The 9,030-nt window shown below is 46.7% G+C and overlaps 1 protein-coding gene across 1 annotated transcript in view; it reads right to left on the minus strand.

Moving 5' to 3' along the window:
• The window catches only part of ADAMTS17 (ADAM metallopeptidase with thrombospondin type 1 motif 17), a 262,300-nt gene that overhangs the window by 251,729 nt on the left and 1,541 nt on the right, over nucleotides 1–9,030 (minus strand). The window lies entirely within an intron of this gene.

The following is a 9,030-nucleotide window of genomic DNA, read 5'->3' on the forward strand; positions in this document are numbered from 1 at the left end:
GCTAACACTAATCTACTCTTCTGCTACCAGGAGCTCATCACCCTCCTGGTGTCTAGGAAGTATCTTGTTTGCCGCTAAGGCCTGGTCTACACTAGAAAAGGTGGTCGGTTTAAATACATCAGTCAGGGGTGTAAAAAATCCACCCCTGAGCAGTGTAGTTAAACCGACCTGAGTCGCTGTGTAGAGAGCACTAGGTTGCTGGAAGAATTCATCTGTCGACCTAGCTACCCCCTCTCGGGGAAGTGGATTATTAACTACGCCAGAGATCGGCAACCTTTGGCACGCAGCCCGTCAGGGTGCTTACCCTGGCAGGCCGGGCCGGTTTGTTTACCTGCTGCATCCGCAGGTTCGGCCGCTCGCGCCTCGCACTGGCCGCGGTTCGCCGCTCCAGGCCAATGGGGGCTGTGGGAAGCCCCGGCCAGCACATCCCTCGGCCCGCGCCGTTTCCTGCAGCTCCCATTGGCCTGGAGCTGCGAACCGCGGCCAGTAGAAGCTGCGATCAGCCGAACCTGCGGATGCGGCAGGTAAACAAACCGGCCCGGCCTGCCAGGGTGCTTACCCTGGCGGGCCGCGTGCCAAAGGTTGCCGATCCCTGAACTATGCCAATGGGAGAACCCCTCCCGTCAGCATAGGTAGTGGCTACCCTGAAGCACTACAGCAGCGGAGCTATGCCGCTGTAACATTTTAAGTGTAGACAAGCCCTAAGCCCTTATCTACACGCCGCTTTTGGAGGCGATCTCACACCATTACACTGCCACTGATGGTAGCAACAAGGAACTGCTAGCGCGGACATAGCACTGGCATTCCGTGAAGGCCATTCACCAGCATTTTTACCATTGTGTCCTCCAGACCTGCCCCAGGTCCTGGCTACCGCAGCGCTCCTATCTTTGGCTATTACTAGGGTGCTACTAAATTCATGGTCATGAAACACGTGTCACAGACCATGAAATCTGGTCTTCCATCGTGAAATCTGGTCTTTTGTGTGCTTTTACCCTATACCACACAGATTTCATGGTGGAGACCAGCCGTTTTCAAATTGGGGGTTCTGATCCAAAAGGGAGGTGGCGGGGGGGGGGATGTCACAAGGTTATTTTAGGGGGGCTACGATATTGCCATCCTTACTTCTGCGCTGTCTTCAGAGCTGGGTGGCCAGAGAACGGCAGCTGCTGACTGAGGGCCCAGCGCTGCAGGCAGCAGCACAGAAGTGAGGGTGGCAATACCATACCATGCCCTCCTTACTTCTGCGCTGCTGCTGGCAGCGATTCTGCCTTCAGAGCTAGGCTCCCGGCCAGCAGCCGCTGCTCTCCAGCTGCCCAGCTCTGAAGGCAGCGCCGCCGCCAGCGCAGAAGTATTAAATTTACCATTTTTTAAATCCTATGCCCGTGAAATTGACTAAAACGGACCGTGAATTTGTTGGGACCCTAGCTATTACTGATGGAACAGCATCAGTGGTAAGGAAAGGGTGGATGATTTTTCAGTACAAACTAGAGTAGCCGAAGCTCAATAGTGCTAATTAGAGATGGAAATCCAAACTTCCAGAAGTGCACTGCATATGGTTCTGGTCCAGACCACATGCTAATAATACAATCCAGCATTTACGTTGTTTGTCCCACCCTTTTCAACACCATAACAGCACTTACCACCACCCACAGAAAGGGAACAAAATATAAATTGAAAAGTGACCTGCGGAGGATTATTTTAATTGGGCTCATGTCTTTTTTGTTGTTGTTGTTAATTATTCATGCTGCATAAAGACCGTTTGCTTTCTTTTCCTTCAGAAAAATCAGGAATGTTTTGTGGGAGGATTTCTCGGAGGGTGATTTTTATACTTGATGAGCCCAATCCTGCAAACCTGTTGCGGGAGGGTCTCAGAGATGTGTAGTGCGAGCTCTTTTTTCTTAAGTGGAGGGGCGGGGGTGCTGAGTCTTTAACAGAGGGTTCCTTGCTCCTAAGTGCTCAGTTGGCGTTGGAGATTAATTACACAGGCGCACACACAGTTTTAAACAGTCTGACAGACTCCCTTCCCAACTGCTCAGCTGTGACTCTGAAATGTTTTAATTTCCACGCGTTCTCCAGTCACTCCGCATTGCACAACCAGGCTTCAACCCAGCTGATTGGGGCCTTCTTTGTGTATTTCCTAGAGATCACCGCTTCCCCTACAATCCCACGGTCACCCCAGAAGAGATCATGGCGTACTTTTACTGTCGAACCTCTGGACTGGGCTCCCCAGAGCCAGCAGCTGAATAGAGCTAACTCTCCCTGCCATCACCCAGGCATGATGCACTTTCCAAGGCTTTTAGTTACTCCTGCAACTTCCTGTCTGCCAATAAAGAGGAAGTCATTGAGGTGGGAGGAGGACTAACGATAGACATGGTCGATAGTCCTACCTACTGCAGCTAACTTATGGGTGCACTGTCTTCATTTCGTCTGGTGCTCAGAAGTCCTGGCCATCACGCTATAGCAAGCAGCATTTGGTTTTATTATTTCCACCCGTGAAGCTCCTCCCATGCAAGGTGAGGAAGAAAAATTCCCTTCCGTTTCTCTAACTGCACGGACTTTCTCACAACTCATCTACTGTAGCTTGACTACTTCATCTTAGACTCATAGACTTTAAGGTCAGAAGGGACCATTATGATCACCTAGTCTGACCTCCTGCATAATGCAGGCCACAGAATCTCACCCACCCACACCTGTAACAAACCCCTAACCAATGTCTGAGTTACTGAAGTCCTCAAATCGTGGTTTAAAGACCTCAAGGTGCAGAGAATCCTCCAGCAAGTGACCCGTGCCCCACGCTGCAGAGGAAGGCGAAAAACCTCCAGGGCCTCTGCCAATCTGCCCTGGAGGAAAATTCCTTCCCAACCCCAAATATGGCGATCAGTTAAACCCCGAGCATGTGGGCAAGACTCACCAACCAGCACCCAGGAAAGAATTCTCTGTAGTAACTCAGATCCCACCCCATCTAACATCCCATCACAGACCATTGGGCATATTTACCTGCTAATAATCAAAGATCAATTAATTGCCAAAATTAGGCTATCCCATCCCCCTCCATAAACTTATCAAGCTTAGTCATGAAGCCAGATATGTCTTTTGCCTCCACTACTCCTCTGGGAAGGCTGTTCCAGAACTTCACTCCTCTAATGGTTAGAAACCTTCGTCTAATTTCAAGTCTAAACTTCCTAGTGTCCAGTTTATATCCATTTGTTCTTGTGTCCACATTGGTACTAAGCTTAAATAATTCCTCTCCCTCCCTGATATTTATCCCTCGGATATATTTATAAAGAGCAATCATATCTCCCCTCAGCCTTCTTTTGGTTAGGCTAAACAAGCCAAGCTCTTTGAGTCTCCTTTCATAAGACAGGTTTTCCATTCCTTGGATCATTCTAGTAGCCCTTCTCTGTACCTGTTCCAGTTCCAGTTTGAATTCATCCTTCTTAAACATGGGAGACCAGAACTGCACACAATATTCCAGATGAGGTCTCACCAGTGCCTTGTATAACGGTACCAACACCTCCTTATCTTTACTGGAAATACCTCGCCTGATGCATCCCAAGACCGCATTAGCTTTTTTAACGGCCATATCACATTGGCGGCTCATAGTCATCCTGTGATCAACCAATACTTGAATTCGCCGACAGCGGAGCATGCTTAGCACCTCGAAGGGCAGGGCCCCTTAGCTCTCTACTCAACTTTCCCAAACAATGCTCACCTGATTGGGTCACATTTTCAACAGTGTCCAGCCGAACGCTTTATTGTTTCCTTTTGTCCATACTTGCCAAAGCTTGTCCACATCCATCTAAAGAAGAATGGCCCATGCAAAATGCTCCAGAGCTTAGCTGGAATGGCCTCGCTGCTCTGCTGCTCTTCCCCTTTTGTGTGTGGAGCTGGAAAGAAAAGAAGTCCTCTTCTCTCTGCTGAATATGGAGGACAATGCTGGAAAACCTTGATGGTTTCCCAGCTTTTAATTTATTCCTTCGAGTGTAACTTCCATCACTTTGCTTCATTGTACAATGGGGACCTCACGGTTTTTATTCGACCAGCTTTTGTACTATAGGTAATCTGCTTCCACTGATCTACTCCACTCAAAGGAGGCTGCACAAAGTCTTGCTTGAACTCAAAGGGGCTGGAAACACGGTGTGGAAAGTAAGATAAATTATGCTGGTTGAGGGAAACGCTGAATCTTTCACTTACATCTTAGCGTCAGGAATACTTGTATTTAAACTAGCGATAGTCTGAATCCAAACCCCCCGCTCCGAATTTTAGAATGGGCCAAGAAATTCCGACAAGTCTCTGGATCCAAACCAGCCCCAGTGATTTTGGTTTCAGGCTGGGTTCTAAACCAGAACAGACACCACCTCAAATGAGAGATCCGAAAGTCAGTCTAAACCTAATACACAGAAATGACATCCTCGGTTCATCTCGAAGCGCAATCACTTAAACACTGGCAAAAATTCAAGGCGCACATAACCAAAACCACCTTCACCATTGCCCTGCATACTTGACATGTCACTGAAGTACAAACATACTAATCAAATGTGGAATGAATAGTGTCTCATTCTAGCAGTTCACAGAGACTCGGACCGGAACGAGAAGGGAAGGAATTAATACTTAAAATGCAATCGTTGAAAACTCCCAATTCCAAATGGAGACATGTTGAAATACCACCACGCTGGACACCATGAAGCAAATTCATGACCGAAAGTCACCTGTAGACAGGGTTCACCTTTTCTTTTACTTGGGGGATGGGGGCAAGGGGGTCTGTATAGCTGATAAGCCTGCTAGCACTCAGGGAAGAGACTGTGGCAATTAACACATGGAAAGCTCAGCATTTAAAAAGCTGTATCCGTTCTCTGCTATGGTTTCAACCATAAGAGTAAAAAAACACCAATGGAAGGCAGCTGTCAAGCACTGCTCTGACAAATTCTGCTACAGGGTTGGAATCAGTCCAGAATGAGAACAGATGAAGTGGGTCCGTGAAGTTATGGATAGTATCAATGAATAAATAGAGCTCTCAGGTGCCTGCAGCAAACATTGCAATTTCCACACTAAAGGAGACCAGCAGTACCCCATTCCACTATCTTGTCTCTGATGCTGACTACTACCAGGTGGGACCCTACAACATTTTCCGAGCACATGTTTAAAAACTCAACAGTCCCCTGCTCGTGTTATAACAACACATGGTGTTGCCTGTGCAAATGAGTCAACCCTTTTATTGAGGAACAAACCCCCACGTTAAATACCGCACTAGCTCTGGTTAGACCACAGTGCCAAGGACTTAGCCTGTCTATACCATCAAAACTGACGTCTCCCCAACACAATTAAAAACCAGTTTTACCACCAGGTTATCTAACCCTGCACACAACAGGTCTGTTTCATCTACACTATAACCTCCACCGCTTCTGTCATCCATAGAACTGCACTGCTGGAAAATACGAGTGCCTAGTTTTCTATTGCAGACAAGGTCTAGGTGGCAGTTAGAAATTAACAACCTACTGGAATGATGGTCTTGTGGTTAAAGACCAAGACTGGGAATCAGAACACCTGGGTTCTAGACATGGCATAACCATGGACTTCCTGTATGACCTTGAGCAAGTCAAGTCACACATCCTCTCAGTACCCTTAAAGACTGTCTACACACAAGGCTGCACCCGTTTAACTAGAGGCGCAATTTAAAATTGGGTTTAGTTAAACCAGGGGTCGGCAACCTTTCAGAAGTGGTGTGCCGAGTCTTCATTTATTCACTCTAATTTAAGGTTTCGCGCGCCAGTAAAACATGTTAACATTTTTAGACGGTCTCTTTCTATAAGTCTATAATATATAACTAAACTATTGTTGTATGTAAAGTAAATAAGATTTTTAAAATGTTTAAGAAGCTTCATTTAAAATTAAATTGAAATGCAGAGCCACCCCGACCCGTGGCCAGAACCCGGGCAGCGTGAGTGCCACTGAAAATCAGCTCACGTGCCGCCTTCAGCACGCGTGCCATAGGTTGCCTACCTCTGAGTTAAACAATGCAAAAGACATGTGGGTACTCTTAAATGGATGCAAACCTGGCTTATATCAAGTTATCTTAAATTGATTAGTCTACACAGGGCTTTGCATGAATTTAACTGAATCAGTTTTAAAACTAGTTGAAGTTTAATTGGTGCAACTTCTACATAAACAAAAGCTTTAGTGTCCTGCTCCGTGGTTAATGCCTCTTTACTTCACAGGGCAGTTACTAGGCTTAATTCATTCACGTTTGTGAAGTGCTTTGAGATCATTCTCCCCATCTCTCACGGCTCACTAGGTGAAAATGTCATGGCCTTCTCCAACAGATGAGGAAGAATCCCAGTATGCCGATGTACTTTGTCTCTCAATATATTTGCCTCCACCATTCCCAGCAACAAATGCACAGGTGGCATAAGCATGTGCAATTCCCCTGAATTCACCCATGTAAACAAGTAGCAATTTTGACTACTGGTGTCCAAGTCACTGTCCTCTGTAGAACTTACTTATTTTCTGAACCTAATGTCAGTTCGCTCCAATGGCATCATTTTGATGCTTGTTTAGAATTCATACAGGCTCTAGAAATATCATGACTAATTTGCAGAGTATAGAACGAAGATCAACTAATGGGGGGAGGGATAGCTCAGTGGTTTGAGCATCGGCCTGCTAAACCCAGGGTTGTTAGTTCAATCCTTGAGGGGGCCACTTAGGGATCTGGGGCAAAATCAGTACTTGGTCCTGCTAATGAAGGAAAGGGGCTGGACTCGATAGACCTTTCAAGGTCCCTTCCAGTTCTAGGAGATAAAAAAAAATTAAAATAATGGAGATATCCTTTTTTTTTTTTTTAATTTTAAGTTCCACCCACCACCCTCCCCTGCCCCAACTTTTCCACTGGGAATAATGCCAATTTTTTTTCACTCCCCCTCACTCACTCCCAGATCTCAGGCAATTAATACTGTGCCTACAACTACATTCCCCTTTCAAAAAAGTTCTCTTCTCTGCCTGTTGTACTTTTTAGCTCTGCTACAATAGGTATTTTTAAAAGTCCAGCACTTCATGAATGGGATTAACAAAGCATGCTTCGTGGCAAAAGTGCAGAGCTGTCAGTGAAAAAGCTAGAACCAGAGATATCGGTTTTAAACATCAAGAAGCTTTTGGTGGTATACGGCTCAGTTTACAGTGTCAATCATAAATATGCTAATATTCAATATCTTGGATGCAGTCTTTTACCTGAGGCACAGCGCCCTCATATGGTTCCAAAGGAAAGCATCAAACCCTGCTTAATCCATGTGCTGAGTAGTTTCTTATTTCCAAATCACTTTGGATTAACTGTTTGCCAATAGATCTGTACTTGAAACAATAAGCAAAGGCTCCCAGTAAATGTTCCTATACTTTTCAGAAATCAAAGTTACCAACACTAATTAAAAACCAATAAATGTCCCAAACACCCGAGTACTCAAACCTCTAATGACCAAAGCAAAAAGATCAAGAAACGGGAGAGCCATCCTTAACAAGAATTCCTTTTACCGCTGGAAGGGCAAGTGAACGGCTAAGCTGCAATGCCAACTGTATTTCACGGATTGCACAGTCTGGTTAAACAGCACAAGCAGCCATCCCACCCCAAGATTATCAATGCACCTCTCTTTAAAAGGAGGCCCCACACCAGTTTCTAACTCATGTTTCACAGGCAGCACAATGCTCTCCCATTGTATTACAAACCCAACCATAACACTTAATCCTTCGGTGGAGAAATTCTGCCACCCAATGTGCAAAAAGCATCTTAGTGTCATTAAGCAGTTTATTCCACGGGCTATTCTGTCACCGACAACGCTATCGGGTATCTCTAAATTGCTGTTCCAGGGCAGAAAAGCAGATATTCATGTGCCCTGGTCAGGAAAGAGCTGATGTGAGGAAATGAGAGCAGATAAGGAGTCTAATAAAGAATCCAGACTCATGTTGTACTCTTTGAGTAAACATTGTAAGGGGTAAGTGCAACCACAAGATGATGAAATAAATAGACTCAAGTTCCAGCTAATGATACTTAGCTCTTATACAGCAATTTGATCAAGACCACACAGCACGTTAGGTGGCAGGAACAGAGATAAATCAATGGAGCCTAGGGCTGAATTCTAAAACGTGCTGCCTCTCCATGGGAATTTTTTTTTTTTTTTAAGGATGCCTTGTTCTGGCCAGATGAGCTGTCAATCACACACCACACGACAGGTGACAGTCCAGCAGCCGGGCGAGAAGTAACTAGCTGCTGAGATGGGCAGTCCAGGACGGGTCTTTCTGGAATATAGGCTCAAGACAAACAATGGTTCGGTACTGAGATGTATCGAGGCTACTACTGCAGAGACCAGCATGTCCCAAACCACTTCTACACGTCCTAAAGAGTAGAAACTTCAGAGGCTTTTCAGTCCACCCCGACTGGAGCAAGAAGGCTGGGAACTCAGTAAGACAAGGGCAGGTTTTGACCCCTATGTTCCCATCCAAGCAGAGCACAAGAGCGACTGGGGAGCAGCGAGCAGAGCAGGAAGATGCTGCCACCCACCATGTCTTCAGATGACAGAAATCCTCCATCAGCATGAAGACATTTAAACAAAAGGATTAATAATTAAGTGGGATAGGGCCAGTGCGGAGAGAGGCCCCTAGAACCAAACCCCACCCTGATGGGGATCCCCCAAGCTAGACAGGCTGGAGAAGGGTCCCTAGAGCCAGCCCCACCCTGACAGGGATCCCCCCAAGCTGGGTGGGCTGGAGAGGGGTCCCTACAGCCAGCCCCCGCCCCGACCGGGCTCCCCCAGGCTGGACGGGGTGGAGAGGGGTCTCTAGGGCCAGCCCTGCCCCAACAGGGCTCCCTAGGGTGACCAGACAGCAAATGTGAAAAATCGGGTCATGGGGTGGGGGTAATAGGAGCCTATATAAGAAAAAGACCCAAAAATCGGGACTGTCCCTATAAAATCGGGACATCTAGTCACCTTAGGGCTCCCCTAGGCGGGGCGGGCTGCAGAGGGGTCTCTAGGGCCAGTCCCGCCCCGA

Source organism: Terrapene carolina, unplaced genomic scaffold (assembly GCF_002925995.2).
Source record: "Terrapene carolina triunguis isolate 2854851 unplaced genomic scaffold, T_m_triunguis-2.0 Scaffold67, whole genome shotgun sequence".
NCBI classification, from domain to species: Eukaryota; Metazoa; Chordata; order Testudines; family Emydidae; genus Terrapene; species Terrapene triunguis.